The sequence below is a fragment of the Antennarius striatus genome, chromosome 18, assembly GCF_040054535.1.
Source record: "Antennarius striatus isolate MH-2024 chromosome 18, ASM4005453v1, whole genome shotgun sequence".
In the NCBI taxonomy this organism is placed as follows: domain Eukaryota; kingdom Metazoa; phylum Chordata; class Actinopteri; order Lophiiformes; family Antennariidae; genus Antennarius; species Antennarius striatus.
Window position 1 is genome coordinate 10977501 of NC_090793.1, and position 17815 is coordinate 10995315.

General features: G+C 39.5%; 1 protein-coding gene across 7 annotated transcripts in view; it reads right to left on the reverse strand.

The window, feature by feature from the left end:
- The window catches only part of LOC137611940 (adhesion G protein-coupled receptor L2-like), a 101837-nt gene extending 84587 nt beyond the window's left edge, over positions 1–17250 (reverse strand). For 6 of the 7 annotated variants that reach the window (XM_068340133.1, XM_068340131.1, XM_068340132.1 and 3 more), the window contains exon 1: positions 16683–17250. The gene's annotated coding sequence lies outside the window, so the exon portion shown is untranslated. The remainder of the gene's footprint in view (positions 1–16682) is intronic. The other variant, XM_068340130.1, reaches the window with a different exon arrangement.
- Between the last annotated feature and the right edge of the window lie 565 nt (positions 17251–17815).

The following is a 17815-nucleotide window of genomic DNA, read 5'->3' on the forward strand; positions in this document are numbered from 1 at the left end:
CTGTCAGGTCTGTGCTTTCAACCCCTACAGGGACATGATGTCATTTCCTTGGCTCCACCTATGATGTAGAGAGCTTGCCATCAACTGCCAGATGCAAACATGGACCAATACCAAGCTCAGTGTGCACTGAGCAGCTAGGATCTACTGTTAGGATAAGTTGGGTTAACTTGCAGCAGTGCATTTCACCAAATGTGACTCAGCAACGGATGAAATTTTTTTTTGCCTAAGAATATAAAATATTTCCTCGAGCATAAGTACACTTTGGTTCAGGGCCAGTTCATAGGTATACAGGTGTTTCCACGATGGCAGATAACAGAACTTCTTATATGGTCTGTTTTGTCCAAGTCAGTTACGAGTCTCTGCAACATTTAAATGGGCAAACAAATTCAGTCCACTTTAACTGCTGCTTTCAAGTCTTATTTTTCCGTGTTTGAATAAATGGCTCTAGATTAAAGGGAGATATCTGAAGAAAAGAAACTAAACAGAAAAGCCATGAAAGGTGCACTGCTTCAGAATTTTATTGAAAGAGCACAACAGTTGGTGTGTTGAGCGGCTCTTGGCCAAATGATTGAGGCGGTAGATAAGATAGACTGCCAGCGGGCAGATGGACATGGTGAAACAGAGAGGGGTGAGCAGAGCAGCTTAGTAAAGTGAAGAGAACAAAGAAAACTCAGACTGAACAACCAGGTTAGTGTCAAGCAAAGTGAGGAGAGGGTAGTGGGTATTTTTCAAAAGGAGGCTTTGGAGCAGCACACACTTAGCACAAAGGTCAAAAGCTGGTCCACAGTTCAAAACACGACATAATTAATGTCTATTAATATTCTGCCAAGGTTGCTGTGTTCTCGCCAATGTCTGCACTTTTTTTTTTTTAGTTTTTAGCAGGATTACACCAAACCAACAGAACGGATTTCCATGAAATGGTGAGGATGGTCTTGGTTCATAATAGAGCCCATAAAATGTTGGCATCTATTTGGAACAGTAATTCCAAATAGATGCCATAAATGCCAGAGGGTATGTGTGTGTGACCTCAGGGAACAAGCAAAGCAACACTACTGTTTGATTTTTCTTTGCTGTACTAGAATGAAGTCTAAGTGCACATCCACTAAACAACTTTCACATCAATATGTAGTGTGCCATTAACTCTGATTATTATAGTGTGCACAGGGAGTATTAACTCCTCTGCTATATTGTATACTAGCAGAGGAGTTAATACATATACCTTTACATATACATTTATATACAATAATGTTTACACTAGGACTGTCAGTTTATCACGTTAATTAGATAAATTAATTATGCTGCAAAGTAACGCGCTATAAAAATTAACGCAATTAATCGTGAGTGGCAAGTCAATGCAAAAGCATTTTAAATTTGGCCAATTGAGGGACCCGTAGGCTGCAGTGACATCACTTCGTACCTGCGCCACTAGTCAAAAGCAGGGTGACTGACAACAGAGATGGACGCGACACAGGAGAGCGAGGCAAGCCCACTCGGACCTTTGGGCGGAAAGATTATTAAAAAAAAAGAACACAGACGGGACTATCAACAAAAACGCAGTGATTTGTACCTTTTGTAAAAGAGAATTTTCATATCACTGAAGCAGCTCCAGCCTAACGTATCACTTAAATGCAAAACATGTCAAGGACACAAAGTTGTCTGTTGTCAGTTCCTGTAACGTTAGCTTACCCTTCTAAAGGAAATGCCTGTTGGCATCTTGCTATTTAGTTGCCTTATTTAGAGGCATGTTTATTCATTTTGAATTGCTGTATTGAGTCAGCTTTAGTATTCATTTTGATTGAAAGTCTGCTTATGTGCCTATTTGAGACTCAGCCTTATTTTATTTCAGAATTTTATTTATTTTATTTAACTGTATTTGTGTTGCATTTTTGAGAAATACACCTGGTCTAATTGGAATGCTGATATGCTTTTTTCTTTTGAATTTCATTTATAAAGCACACTTAACCATTAAAAATTAGGATTTCAAATCTTCTCTTCTCTATGTATTCTATTGATTGATCATGCACCACAATTTTGTAATGTTCTAGAATTCAAATTCTTTATTTGGAGGCCTTTAGCAGGTATGAGATTAAAATGTAACTAATTACAAATACTGTAATTAAATAATTTTCGCCTGACAGCACTTGTTTACACATAATAAGGATGATTAAATATAATTTATTTAATATATTATTAAATATATAATATTTAATAGGAATGTTTTTATATGGGTTAGTCTGAGTTTGACTTTGAGGTTTAAAGTGGACTGGTGGGGTTGTTTTGGAGACTCAGTTGAATGTGAGTCCATTACTGGTTAGTTACTCATGAATCTATTAACTATTTTTTTTAATTGATCAATTTGTTAGTATTTAAAATATCAAAAAATTATGAAAAGGCAAGTTTACAGAGTGCAGAGTAAAGAGTTGTTTTATCAAGCCATCCAAATCCCAATGTGTTCACCATAACATAGCATAATTATTCACATTTAGGAAACTAGAACTAATGGATTTAACAAATTTTAGATTTTTTTAAAAAGATGACATTGTTATCAAAATACAAAAACACACCAAAGATTAAAGTAAACGGTAAATGCTTACTATCTACAAAATATTTCAAAAATGTGTTAATTATTAGCATTTTATAAAGGGTATATTGGTATATTATGAAGGTTTTTCCTGTGAAACAAAACATTAAAATTAAGAAAATTTTAAAATATCTGCTTGATTTATTAATGTTTCCCAAAAATCTCAGTAGCTTTTTGACATGAGCTGTTGGTTAAGCAGTCGGGTTAGGAGAGTGGCACAATGCAGACATGTAAAAGCGAGGCTTCTGCTTTTCTATCAGTCCCTGCATAAATGTACTGACAGCTTCACTTCTCACCTCCTCCATACATAATTTCAGCACTGCCTGCTTTATATCCACACTAACACACCCACACACCCACACACACTGCTCATCACCAGCTTGCTCTGCTTTTAAAGCAGAACCCATGATTGTCCTGGCAGCATCACCTTCACCCAAACATGAGCACACACACATTCAACACAAGAAATTTAGTGAATCCTTCAACATGGCTCCAGCAGGTGACGTGTTACATTCTCACCTTCTGGGGGGAAAATACAGTGACACATTGTATACACTATAGTCTCATTCAGGGTGGATTCAACATAATGTATGTGAAGTAACTGCTAATCCATAACATCTGTGATATTAATGAGTGACACACAGGGGAGGAGATCAGTCTCCAGCACTACAGAAATAAATTCATGTTCTGACATCACATCAAATATTATCACAATAATCAAACATCATTTCTACAGCTGACAGCAACTTGTTTTAACAATGAGACAACAGTGAAGGAGAGGAGTTGCTGCATCAGGAACTTGGAGGGTAATTTCAAATCTTCACTCCCCAAAAAGAAAAAACATATTATTTTTAAACTCTCTCAGGTTGTTGGTTCAGATGGGACCAGGCGAGGTCTTTTTAGAGATTATTTTTTGCCAGGAGCTGGAGGTGTCAGATTTGACCTGTTATTAAAATCTGCACAAGTTACGAACGTGGCAAAATTCAGATGGGACCATCATGCTCAGTTTTCGATGAAATTTCACAAGTACACTTGTCATTGTACGCGAGAGCCGCCCGCCACTGTACCATTGTACTCCTATTATCAGCATGCCTACAGGCCCCGTGTTTGAGTGTGTATGGGTCTGTGCGATATATATATACATGTGTGCAAATATTTGGAGTGGGAAAAAAAGGTAATTTCCCTACAGGGATTATTCAAAGATTGATTTTTTTAAATTTTTATTTTATTTTATTAAAATGCAAATATGTTTTCTATATATTGGTCAGATAAAACAGATCTGAAAAAAAAAAGACCTTAATCAACCATAGCTATTCAAAATCTATAAATTACTGAAGGATAAGACTGCAGTAGAAATGTGAAATAAGTAAATCCTGGTAAGAATCAGAAATTTGGATGCACATTAAAATTATTTACAAGCACATGAGAGACAAATCAATACCGTGAAATACTGTATGTAACATGGGTCAATTACACCAAGCATTTTTAAATAAAAGAAGCTTCAACATGGAATCATTGTAGGCAAGTAGTAACTGCAGAAGGTGTAGGCACAACTACAGTATGTAAAACCATAGGTGCATATTTTTTGGGTGAGATAAGTTTTGTGAGAGCTGAATGAGGTGGAAATCACCTCCACACTCTGCTCTGCAGGGTTTCTCGACATGTAAAATGATGTTTCGATCAAGTGACGGGGGAAACCATATTGGGATTTTGATTTAATTCATGAAACCACCACAGCTTCTGCAGTGCTGTAAAATAACCTCATATACCTTGGCCATTACACAACGGTGTGAAGTATTTGTCAGACCTTAATGAGTCCCATGAGGTACCTTTCAGTGCTATTATATACCCAACAGCAGATATATTATGCAGGTAAATCCATCAGGATGCATGAGAAAGAAACATTTAGAAATGTTTAGACTTGTCTTATTTTTCCAGTTGCTCCATCCTTTATTTCTTCCCTCCAGCATGTTTGTGCCAGGCTTCTAGGGGCCATTTACACAACATGTAGAAGCTTACCTTTTGTTGCTGTTTGGCCCTCTTGGGGCCTGAGAATGCAAACTTTTGACACGAGTTTGTCGAGTGTAATCCTAAAAAAACACAATTGTAGTCATCACTGTGTAAACAGACAAAAAATAAATTATGATTATACAACCCACCTAGCAAAGGGCATTACATTTATCCCAGTAGCCATGTACAGACCGAGTAACAAAAAGAAGGCTCAAACTGCAGATGCTGCTGAATTTATTAAGGGTCCCTCAGGCAAAATATGCGATATGCACCCAAAAATAATCTGTATCAAGAATTTCCTACCAACTCTTTGTATAGTTACCACACTGTATGACAAAGATCCATCATTTTTTGGGGGGGATTTGTATGTGTGAGAATAGTGCTAATTAACACTGTTGTTGTGCAAAACATGCAATGAAATTTCTTTTATTTGCTTCTTAGTCTTCTCAAAAACGATCATGGAGGAAAAAAAAAGTTATTTTAAACTGATTTAAATTGTCATTTGCTTGTGTCAGAGCGAACAAGAAAACACTAAATGATGGAAGAGTCAGACTTATCAAACGAGATATCCTTGCTTCCACAGCCATCCTTAATATTTATTGTTATTGTTGATATTAATCATTGCTTAATGTTACGTTCAGTCTTCCAACTTATGAATAGATCAGTCTTATGATTACTATGACTTTTTATTAACTGGAATTCTTGTCTATCAAGTTACATAAAAAGGACTGGGAGGGAAAAAACACACAATTCTGTTCTCTATCTTAATGAAAAATGTGTCTGCCTATTTATGTGGAAAAAATGTCCTTTGTGCAATACTAAACATAACTCCTTTTCTTTTCGCCAAGAATAGAAATACATAACAAAATATTAGCTGGAAATAGAATATTTAATTCATCATATTCTTGAAAAATATTACCAAGTTATGATACTTAAAGTCAGGCAAAACAAATTAAAAAGGAAACCAAGAACTGAACTTACTAATTACTAGAAAATCACTGCTTGAGGGTTTTTTTGGAAAATATGAAAAAATACTAAATACTTGATTTCATTGAATGAAACACACATACATTCACAGACGTGCACACACACACACACACACACACACACACACACACACACACACACACACACACACACACACACACACACACACACACACACACACCCACACACACACCCACATCCTAAATCCTGATCCTGATCCAGCTCTACAACCAGAGTAGCCTCATCCATCACGCCCACAAAACCTCATGAAAAATGGAATTTTATGGTTTTTCGAGTAAATAATTTTGCAGACAAACAAACCAACCAAGAAACTAACTGAAAAACCAACCAGTGATGTGGGTGAAAACACAACATCCCTCCATCATGATAATTTATCTAGATTGGTCTTACCCTGCTGATTGACTGGTTGTGTATTTTTTATTCTTGTGTGGGTCATGAAATATAAACAATGGGAATATCTCTCTTAAACGTAATTATAAAAGAGATTTTTAAAGAAAACAATTTGTCACTTTATTTAGTATACATCTTACTACAGTTGTGGATGAAGGACAATCACTCTGTCCCTACCAAGTAAGTTGGAGACTACTTTCTGACCCTCCCTCAGTCCTCAGTGTTGAAAATGGTGCCATGATGTGGGTTTGTTTGGATTTAGGTTTCAGCAGGTTGAGTGGTGAAAACTCAAAGATTTCATCATTTTTTTCAATCGTCTTTGTTACGCTGACTTCAGCATTCATCACATCATCTATTCAAAAACCTCTAGTTCTCCATAATTCTTCTAGAACATTAAAAATATAAAATGACTGTATTTGTCTCCTCAATGATATATATTCAGGTAAACACACTGCGAGTCAGCAGAGGAAAAGATCAGACAGCACTAAGGATTGAAGACTCAGAGCCTCGGCAGCTCCACAAGAACTACAAATGTAGTTTGATTTCACACCTAAGATGGATAGTCTGCAATTCCTTCATTGCTGCCATGTTGCCTTGGGACCATCAAAAGCTCATCACAAACCCTTCAGAGCCTTTTGCAACTGAGGAAGCATCCAGTCCTCCAAATCTTGCTAACTTCTTTGACAAGTGCTTGAATCCAGTGAAAGTTAAATTATATGGAAAAAGTCATGCACTTCAGCTTTGGGATTAAATATTTAACACACATGCAGAGAATTTATTGATCATCTCCCCACCTATATATTTCAATAAGCTCACTTGAAAACCTCACGGGGTCACACTTTTTAAACTCCACCCACTACCTGTCAATCAAGCGCCCAACCAATCACGCCGCATCTGCCAGAAAGAATCACGTGAACAAGAGCTCCTGAGAGCATCGTGGAATTAAATAAACAGCTGTCACCACAAAAAAGAATTTATTTTCTGTGTAATGTCCATTGACATAGACACACAAGAAAACACGTGTTTTCTTGTGTACAGTTTTGTCCGGCGTCTACCCGGAAGTTTGGGCCGCTAGTCGAGTTAGCTCCGGTCTTCACATTTGTCCATATCTCTCACTTACGTGGCCGTTTTGGCTTCGTCAAACATAGCGGTTTATATCCTTTACCTTCTTTGTGACGGACCTCACATTGTTGTATGGGGAACCCAGATGCTTTATTCACCAGGACCGAACTCACAAAGCCGCCGTCTACCTGGATGGCCGGACCGTAATGCCGAAGCGGCCTTCGTCTTTGCGTTCGTCCATCCCACAAACACAAAGCCATTACGGCTTCATCGGACAAAGCAGTTTGTTTTCTTGTGACAGCAAAGAAAAAAAGTAAAACCCACAAAGTCTGATATTATTGTTTTATCGTGGAATTTCCACGGGTTCCCACTAGTTCTTTTATAATTGTAGTTCTGTCATCTAATGACTGTTAGTCTGATATTTGCTTTCCTCTTAGCTCTGGATTTTCTCTGCATATTCCAGGGGGAAAAAATCCTCCTCATATATTCTCTATGTTCCATTATGCTCACCAATTATTCTGTAACTTTGTGTAGCAGTTGGTGCTTAACAGGCTTTTATTGTATAGCGCGCCCTCGCACATTTGCGCATCAAAGCTCGCAACTCTACCTCATCGCTGATTTTTGGTAGGCAGTCACGTGATACCGTACCCACATTTTATTGGCTGACGGAATCCAGAAGTGCGCTCCGTTCCATGAGTCTCAGACTTACGTGAGACACAAAAGTGCTTTAAACAGTCAATAACAGTGTGGGAAAAGGTAATACAGATAGAAGGTGAATTAATATCAGTATGGGGAGGGTTCATAAACGTTTAAATTACCGTAAATATTAAGATAGTTTGTCGTTCTATCGCGGAATTCGTGATGCGTGGTTTCACGAATGAATTACCCGTGAAGAACGAGGGCGCACTGTACTGTCATTTTTTTCATTGCAACATCCTCAATTATCCATCCACCTATGCATCCATCTATCCATCCATATAGGTAATTTTAATACATTTTCAAAAGTTACTTTTATTTATTTTTTGTTTCATTGACTGACGTCTGTGATTCAGGTAAAATACCAGCTCCCTTTACTTGACTAGTAGCTGCATTTCTTTTGGTTAAACAGTGGGGATTGGCTGTATTTGGTTCAGACAAGTAACTTACAATTTAATCCAAAAAAAAAAAAGAAAAATAGAAAATAAGGCATTTGATCTCATGCTAGCAGCAGTGGATAATGTTGTGTGCACTCTAAATTCTGTAAACAAGGACATAAAAATATTGTATGAATGTTTGACAGAACGAATTAAAAAAATTACACAGAGTTCGTAAATGTCCTCTACACTTGGTTCAATTACTCTGAGCTGCTAGTCATGACAGAAACTTCCATAATCCTAGAGGGACTGTTCTGGATGCAGAATCTGTTTATTTTGACTTGAAATCTGAATTGAGTTTGCAAAAGCGTTATTAAAATGCTTTGTAATATAAAATGAAATGTTTGTTCTGGCAACTTTGAATCTAATCACACAAACATGCAGACTACTCTAATTACTGCTCTAATTAAAAACAAAACTGGTGAAGGGGTGTATTTCACCAAGGCTTAAAGTATCAATCTAATATCTGTCAGCTATGTTGCCCAGATTTCCACACTTGGCTGGAAATGAGCCATGGTCCTAATGTGTATACTGTATATGCTGGAGCCCAGGACAGGTTATATGCTTGTTTTCAATTCAAAGTGAGGTTTTTGTTTTTGTTTCTGTTTCATTTTTTGTTGGCTAGGGTTAGGGTTAGGGTTGTTGTTTTTTTTACATAGTACTGGTTTTTAATACTGTAATTTGTCCATCCATTCTGTTTGTTCTGTTGGAATCCCAGACACAGATATCAATGTGAAGCTTTTCCAGAGGGAAATTAAGAACCATTCCGACTTGTTTTTCTTGTTTCTTTGTATATAATTACTGTCTCGCTCTCTTCCTGTGTTCACCTTGACAGTGATTTAGTCTGTTTACTAAACTACTCCAGGTTCAGCCATAAACCACTTCATTTTCTTTTTGAAAAGTGAACCACTGCAGGTTTGCCAGAGTCTCTGCCTCCATGGTAGTTATCATTCTCTTCTCCCTGCTGTTTAAGAAAAAAAAAAAAAGCTGAACACACTTTTCCTAAGGAGTCTACAGAGATGCAACCTGAGGTCCGTTTCACTGAGCAGGTTCAGTGAAAGCTCTGAGTTTGTTAACTCTGACAAGAGAGAAACTAAAGAGTTTCCGGTTTCACAAAGAGGGGTAAACTTAACTCTGAGGAAGAGTCTATTTATTTCACATAACTTCACGTAAATAAAAATAAATTACAAAAACAACTGCCTCCGCTAAACAAATCAAAGATCTGCTCCTAGCCCGGAGGATAATTTTGACCAGACTTCATGTGTGAAATCCTTCAAATCTGTGGGATTTTGACAGAAAATACACTGTTTACAGGAAGAAATGTCATGATGTTCACTGCAAAATTGAAATCACCACACAAATGTGACAAAGAAACTACATGAAGCTTCTAGGACACACCTGTTGGATCTTTTTAGACCAGATTGTACACTTTATCAGATTTTTTTTCTCCTGGCTCCATTGTGATGCAAACTGGACAGACCAAATGTACTGGAACAGTGATTTACATGCTATAAGAATTAGATCAGCTGTCCCTTTGCACAGGATGTACGTTTAGCAGTTTTAGAGGCAATTGCACTTGACTGCAGTGTGCGCATTCAGTCTGCAGGATGTTTCACCATTTATCAATCAAGGTCGAAACAGCAGCCCAAGCCTCCATGTTCCCACTGAAAAAACAAATGGCCTCTAATATGAACCATTTCTATCTCCAGGAAGAGTTGTGCTGCTTTTGGACCAAGGATGTGAAAGTACTGTAGTAGCTTCATGTGTATAATATATAAAATCAATCCATTGTCTTCCAAAGCTACTCCATTTCACCCAGCCATTTTACTCTGCACTTTAACATCAGGATGTGTTTTTATCATTTACATGTATTTTTCTGATTAATTGTTAATTGTTTTGGGTTTTTTTAAAAAGGTTCCTAGAGTCATTTAACTAATAATGCCTACTCAGACTCAAAAAAACAGCCTCCGATCACAAGGGGGCCACATTGCCTTCACATACTTACCAAACGAAACATTTGTCTCAACAAAATAAAATAGCAGAACCACGGCGCTGCTCCCATATAAACCAACAAATATAAGCAGCGAATACACAGCCGTCATATCAATGCTTCAAAAACAAAAGCTTCTGCAGATACAACGCCTTTCTCTGCTGCCAAAAATGTGCTATAGCTTAGGCCAACAGTAGTGTAAAGAATGCATGATTCTTTTATTTTATTTCAACCTTCTGTCTCTGTTTTTTTTTTCTCCTCCAGTACATCATTCCTCTGGGTGTTTGTGCGGTGTCCCTTAGTTACAGGATAAGAGACCCAGCAGCTAAGAGAGTTAAAAGCCTGCTCTGTTCTACTATGACGAACAAGACCATCAATAATTCACCCTCATCGGGAAGCATTATCTAACAGCCTTATAAAATTTTAAAGATTATGTGTGACAACATAAGACTATGAAGAAAGTGCTCCGTAAGAAGACACTGCAGGTGACAACAATGTAAATTTGAGGAAAACCTCATCTTCACCACTGCATCAGCCTGTTCTCTCAGGATAACTTAACTATTACAAGTAAAAGACGAATGCCTGGATGAATCAAGGTGCAGCCAGCAAGAGGACACATCTCCCCTTATCTCCACCGGATTTGTGTGAGTGAGTGCAGCACAAAGGTGGAAGCATTTGCTGGGCTGTATTAACGCCCAGGCTCATTTTCATTGACAGTGAAATCCCTCTAAGCCTAGATCAATTACATCCAGCTCTGCTGTAATTAAAATGTCCTAACAAAGGTCTTAGGAGCACAGCACAGAAACCTACCGAAAGAAAATAAGCTCGGCCCAACTCACTGCTCAGTCTGCAAGAAAAAAAGTCAGAGAATAGATTCAGATCTTCACATGCAAAAAGTGTCCACGGATAATCCAGGGTGCTCAAAATAGTTTCTGCTCCTTTAATAAGGTCAAGATACCATTTGAAATAATGTCATGTATGCAAGTTCAGATGAAACAATTATGTTGTAACACTTTTAATCAATGCAACTACATAAAATCAAACAGCATTAATCTACGACACACAAAAAAAAATCCTGTGCTTGTGTTTGGAGCCTCAATGAGTGAAAAAAATAATTATCTTTTCTCTTAAGTTCATCTGATGTCTATGCTCTGCTGAGGGTTGACATAATGATTATGAGTTCCCTAATTAAAACTCAGCAGTGGAGTGATTAGCAATCACAACTCCACTCTTCAAATATCAAGCTCTGATTTGCTTGGCTGATCAACAACAAGATTCTTTCTCTCGCTACATCTCACAAAAGCCGGGGGTTTCACTCCGTCTCTCTGTTCTGTGCAGCCATTTTTCGATAGAGCAGGAATCATCCCTGCTCTGGCTCTGTTGAATTTCAAGTATGGCATGATGACATTTATGCAGAGTACTTCACTATTTTGTTAATGTTATCTGCCACCAGTAGATTGCACACTCCTAATGAACCTGTAGATGTTTTTAGCTTTATGTAATAACTAATCAAAATATAAAGCCGCAGAAAAAATATCAATAGTATTACTTATATGAGAGGAATTGAAAGCTGTTCCCGCCTTGAGCAGAGGAGGGCCTATTCCACAGATGCAGAGACCATGGTGGCAGACTGCAGCGGGGAAAAAAATCTCTGAAAGCACGCCTCGGTATTCTAGGTAATAGATTCTCTTTGCTGTGTGACTCCCACCGTTTCTCATCTTCTGTGACAACACTTGCCAATCAAAGCCCAGGGAACGTTCAAGGGCTTTGACAACATCTCCTCACCTTGAAAACATATTGGCTTCATCACAAGACCAAGCAGGCATCAAATAGCCATTAGACATGGTAGACAGGGAAATGGCAGACTCGATGTGATCCCATGACTCCTTTTCAACATTAGAACCGCTTTCTGAAAGCTATTATTAAAAGCATTCTTTCTGCAAAAAGACTCGACGACAAATGCCAGCAGCACAGTGGGAGGTGGCATGTAAGTGTCGGGCATAAACGAGAGCACTAAATGTAAAGGGTTTTATTGTTCCAGAGAACACGCTGTAAAATGTGAATTTAACCTTTTAAGCTACTGGATAACTGGCTCCCCAAAATGCATGTTTGCCCTGCTGCTTCTGCAAAATGAAAAAGCACCATTACTACAATTTCTTTCACAGACGTTTGGGCCCACTTTTTTAGAAAACAAACCATCTCGTTTCTCCAGTACTGTTCCTCTCTTTCAAGAGCAAAATGAGAAACAGCAATGTATCGCACCACATCAGCAGATGATTTACATTTTTATATGATTTGTGAATACCATGAAGGACAAGAAGAAAGCTTTACGCAGTGAAGCATGACCCAAACCTCAATTTCTAGGATAATTATATGATACCGTTTAAGAATTTGAGGAAGAGAGAGGCATTTACTTTGCTGAAGACAGATGACCTGTCAGATACACCTAATGCCAAACACAAAGCCTTCAGCTTTTATCTGTACATTTCTTCTGACCTATTCTAAGACAGAACCAAATAAAAACACTATCTTTGTCTCCCCCTGAGACAGTGTCCCAATATGCTAATGCCAGCCCACGCTGAAGAAGGAGCTCAGAGGGCGGTCCAGACAGCTCACAGGTCAGTGCTAATCTCCTGATATATGGAGTCGAGAGACCCGGAACACATCCATCACTAGCTGCCAACAGCTCCCCAACTAAGAGATCAACTAGCACTAAAGGGTTAACAAACACCCCTAAAAGACCTCTGATGATCCATCACTCAAAAAAACAGTCTCCTTTTGAGCAGATCATCCTTTAACAGCCCCACAGCACCGGTGGGGGGGGGGGGCTTTCTCAGCAGTGGCTCGGCGCTCATAGCGCGTAGAACCAGTGTGACGGCTAGACCAACCCTATAAGCCTCTGTTGATCATTAAACACCCATTTTCAACCAGTGGGGGAAAGTTAACTGTCAGGAGGTGGTAGAATGAGAGATTTTTTTCTCCTTCAGATGTATCTTCTCCTTGAAAAGAAGGCTAGGCCATGCATCCATCCATCGGGTTAACCACCTGAACACATAATCATTCGTTCCAGTCATCTGTCTCCTGATTTTTGAGGTGAGGCATAAATGGTCATGTTGAGCTTTTCCAGTTAAATGAAAAACTCACCCTGAGGTACTTTAAAAATGCCCTTTGCTTTTAACATTAAAACCACCCCTTTGTTTTGCAGTCTTAGAAGTGCAAAGAGAAAAAGCTGCTTGAAAAGAGCCGCGAGGGCGGGGCAACTCCTCTTGGCATCACCTGGAAATGTCAGGTTTGGTGTCAGCTCCACACAATTAGACCTCGCTTGTGCTGCAACACTTACCCAAAAAGGTTTCCTCTCTATTTTCTCATATATTCTTGACTACATTTGCTTGTATTACTACTTCTCTCCTGTCTGCCTACACACACTCCTAGCAGACGACCATCTTCTATAGGCTTCTGTCATTGCATGAAAACAGGATTTCCAGCACCAAAAACGCACTGAACATCACAAACTGATTCCTGATGTAAGGAACCCTCTTTCTTGCAACAGAGACAATCAAAATTCTCTTCTACCTCTGTCATGCATCATCCCCCCCTCTTCTGTCTATTTGTTTAGGCCAACTTTTCACAGCAAGTGTGTCAGAGGAATTGACCAAGACAGCTGTCAAACCAAAAAGCCATGAGTGAGGTGATATCCTCTCATTTTTTGTTCCCTGGATACAAAATTCATTCTTTCCTTATTCTTGATTTTTTTTTTCTATGTGACTTTAGCCGGGCAAAGAAAAAGAGGAGCGAGTGAGCTGTCTTAATAGGAGGGTTGCGAAGCAGTTGGCTCATGTATTATCCTGGAGCCGGATGGCCATGAGGGGGGCCACCATTCTCCACTGAGCTCCCAATGGCATTTACATACCCTGTCTCTGTGCAGTGACATTTCCCATGCTGCAGTTTCATTCGCTATTAACCTACGCTGATCCTCCTTCCAAAATTCAGTCATGCAGGGAGGAGTGCTTTTCCTCATCCTCGCTCAAAATAAGTGTTTAGATTTTGTCATGTTGTTGTTTGTCATCATGTATTTTTCTTGCCTAAAATTGCAGACAACATTAGGTGATGCATCACAAGAAAATAAGGAGGAAAAAAAGAAAGCAATCAAAATAAACAGCACCCTTCTGCATTCTTTCACTGACAAACAGCTGCACAGAATGGAGACAAAAATTATCTCTGCAACAGAAAAACAAGCAGATACTGCTCCTCACAGTTCTTTAGAAAGCTAAAGTATTCTGGATATGAATTAAAAATATCTTTATTAACCTAAAAAAAAAAAATCATTCTAGGCACGTCCATTCTGCTTTCGTGATCTACTGTGGCCAAAATAGCTGTCGAATATGTAAACACTTTTATGTCATTGTATCAATGTATTTTTTGTCTTTCTCCTTCAAAATAAAATACAGACCTTTGCTGATGGAGAAACACTGGGGCACGGAGCAATACAAATCTTTCTAGCATGACCACTTCTCTGAACGGCCTCCAAATATTTCAGCTAAACGCTTAGTTTTTGGTGCAATATCACGGCCAACTAACACTCCCAATCCACAACGAATCTGCTTCCAACACTAAGGCTTGTTTCTCACGCACACGGAAACACGCACACACACACGCACACACACTCACACACACACACTCACACAAAACCCGTTGCAGTGTTCAGCAATCCTCGTCAGTGGCCTCCACCAGCGTCAGAAGCAGCAGCGGCGGCAGCTATCAGAACAAAACTGCTTAGAGGACAGGGGCTGGTAGCTCAAGTTCTCCCTATTGAAATTCAGACACTTTGATATGGAAATTGGCAGTTACAAAAACTCGCTAGAATTCACACTAGACTGCATTGAAACCATTCACGCTATGTGAGATGAGATGACACTTCCTACCAAGACAACACAGACAAATGGACCAAACCAGCAAGTCTGGGGAGGGTGAGAGATGGGAGTGAATTTAGAAAGGGTGGAGAGGACGAAGAGGAGGAAGAAGAGGAGTGGAGAAAGAAAGCTGAACATATCCCACCACCACCACCACCTACACTCTCTCCTTGAAATCCCTACAATAAACTGTCCCAGCATTTGTTCCAAGAAACAGATTCAGCTTGAGCTCAACTGCAGGTTTGCCAAAGAGCAACATTTACACCCACCAGTAAAACATCTCATTATGACCTACTGGCAGATGTCATCTTCAGGAAGCACCGGCAGGCATGCCATTCCATATTTTGTCTAGCCCCCTAAAATGGTTGGCATGACAGAAAGAATACTTCTCCACGGTCAAAATGTGCTCGAATTTATGTTGGAGCATGCTGATTCCTTGCACTGTGAGCCCACTTTATATCACGCTGTATGGTTCCAAACTAAACCTCCTTATGGTCTGGTTTACTTTCATTTCCAACTGGATTTCAAAATTCACTATCCATACTCCCCTGCATAAAAGGGGTTATACAAGTATGTGCCAGGGAAATTCTCAATTCCCTAACTTGTCAGTATGGCTTATATAATATTGCAGCACTACCCTGATTTGAGATTGATAATATGGATTACATGTAAATGTTATTTAACCTTGATATTTCAGTCCATCGCCGTCATGCTGTCCTGGGGTTCACTGCTGGATCTACGTGTCCATAGCTCTAAAAGCTTCACGTGAGAGCAAGATATGGTTTCCTAAGCCTGTAAAAACTGTGTGTGTTTGTGTGTGTGTGTGTGTGTGTGTGTGTGTGTGTGTGTGTGTGTGTGTGTGTGTGTGTGTGTGTGTGTGTGTGTGTGTGTCCCATCATCACACATGGCTGGCTCAGGTCTGTGAATTATACATGCCCTGTGAAATGATCTTATTTTATAGCCACAAAATGGAGAAGTAAATGGAGACAGTACCTGACATCAAACTACTTATCTCCTGCTGCGCTGCACTGGGTGGAGATGTTTTTTCAACACGGTTATAATTGTCATTGATTATCTCACAAATGAATTCCCTGGTTGGTGTCGTTTGGGGTTTTTTTGTTTTTTTTTTGCTTTTTGGGTTAGAGGGGGGGTTTTTTTGGGGGGGGGGGGAGAGCATGATTTCAACTCACATTCAGGACTTCCCTTTTTATAGTGTTCGCCTGAAATATAAAATAATCCCTTCAGAAGTGCAAATCACCACGGATAGGAACATTTTCTTACATTTGATCACCAGATGAGAGATAATGTATTAATATACACACTGGGGATGGTCCTATAGTAGACAACCAACTTCATATTAATTTAAGGTCTGGAGGCTCCAGGTATGAGGTTACAAACATCTCCTGGAATTGGAATTTTAACGGCAGTATTGATTTCCTCGCAACAATTTGAGGATTCCGTGGACCCGTTCTGACATTTGTCTCCTCACATCTTCGAAATGTAAATAAATGGTATTGATTCCTAGTGAGATACAGTCATCAAAAAAAAAAAAAAAAAAAAAAGAAGCCAAAACACATCCGCTTTTAAATGCTACTTACAGTAGGTACGCTGTGCCAAAATATGGATCCCCGACATGGAGCGTGAATTTCAGATCAACACCAGGAGCCCCCTCCTCTCCTCTCCGCCTTTTTTTTTCAGAAGAGGCCCCCAGAAACTCAGCAGCGGGTCGTACAAAGACGGCTGGGGCTCGGCTGCATGCCCCAGTTTTTTCTTTAGTGGTCAGACGGTGGGGGCTCCAGGAGCAGATATCTGTTCAAACCGATGCGTCCGGGACCGGACGAATAGCTCCATGGCAAGGGGTCTATTCAAAACTCCTCACTCCTCCTCTACCTCCTCCTCCTCCAGTATACGTGCACTCCTTCCGACAGGAGCGCTACGGTTAGACTGCATAAAAAGATCAGCTCAAGGAGACGAGATGCGCCCCTGTCTCGCAAAAGAATGAAACTCACACCTCGTCTTCCATAAGTCTGTATGAAAAGTCTTTGGCCTGCTTCACAGAGAGGGCACGGAGAGGGTTGATACGACTCCTCTACTCGGTTTCTCGGTGCGCTCCGATTTGCTCCCTCTGCGCCACTTCCACAGCCATGCAGCCAGCCGGAGCGACAGTCGGACTGGGCGCAAACAAGACGAGGAGGCACGGCGCACCGGTCTCCTTTTCTCTGCAGCAGCTGGCTGTGGATGGAGCCGCACAAAACGCGGAGTGGATTTTCTCCAGGACACGGACTGGATCACAGTCCAGTCTGTGCCTGTGTTGTTATAGCTGTGTTGTTATAGCTTGAGCGCGTCGGGTTGAAGTTAAATCAGGAGACGCACCAAGAGTCATCTGAAAACACCATATTCCCCTAAACCTGCAAAAAAAAAAAAAAAATTAAATCTCTAAATTAGTCAGTATATCAGAAATCTTCCACTTCTTTAATCATTGTTTAGTGCAAAAATAAAGATTTGGATAAAAATCACAATATTAAAAGGCACAACTACTTCTCACACTGAATTTAGGTTTAGTTAAATTTGGAGAAACTAAAATTGTTTTTGATTAGTAGGTATCAGGGATTAATTCTGGATAAAGTTTCCACGCAAACTACCCTGAAGGCCATTAGTATACAACTGAAAAGATTAAAAAGTACATCTATCCAGCATGGTGGATACATTTGCATAATTTATTGTCAAGTGC